This window comes from Triticum aestivum, chromosome 5A, assembly GCF_018294505.1.
Source record: "Triticum aestivum cultivar Chinese Spring chromosome 5A, IWGSC CS RefSeq v2.1, whole genome shotgun sequence".
NCBI classification, from domain to species: Eukaryota; Viridiplantae; Streptophyta; class Magnoliopsida; order Poales; family Poaceae; genus Triticum; species Triticum aestivum.
In genome coordinates this window covers 484152638-484153296 of record NC_057806.1, presented here as the reverse complement: position 1 = coordinate 484153296, position 659 = coordinate 484152638, and positions in this window count along the sequence as shown.

Here is a 659-nt window from a genome sequence, read left to right as displayed (position 1 = left end):
GGCGGTGGAGCAGGGGGAGGGTGTGGGGGGTGCTCGGTGGCGAGGGGGATCTAGCGAGGGGGATAGCTATCGAGAGGGAGGGGGGTCGAGATCGAGTGTCCTCATGAATATTCAATATTTTTTCATATGGAATATGAAAAAATATCATCAAATTTGAAAAAATATTCATGAATTCAAAAAGTGCCCATGAAATTTAAAAATATTCATGATATCAAAAAGTAAAAAAAAGTGCCCATGAAGTTTAAACTAGTAATGGCGCACTATGCAACGGTGTGCCATTAGTAGTTTTGCAAAAATGTAAAAAAAATACAGTAGTGGCGCACTCTATGGCTGGTGCGCCATTAGTAGTTCTAATTACTAATGGCGCACTCTGCCCGGATGCGCCATTAGTATGTTTGAAAAAATGAAAAAAAGACATTTTGTTACTAGTGGCGCACTGTGTGCCTGGTGCGCCATTAGTGTCTTCAACACTAATGGCGCATCTCCACATGGTGCGCCATTAGTATATAGTAGTGGCGCACCACTTCTCTGGTGCACCATTAGTGTCAATTCCATCTATAGCCCTTTTCCTAGTAGTGTGTTGGTGAAGTGGGCAAGGAGAGCAACCACCACCCCGTTTTGGATGACCTCCTCGACACGGAACATCCTTGGAGATCCCC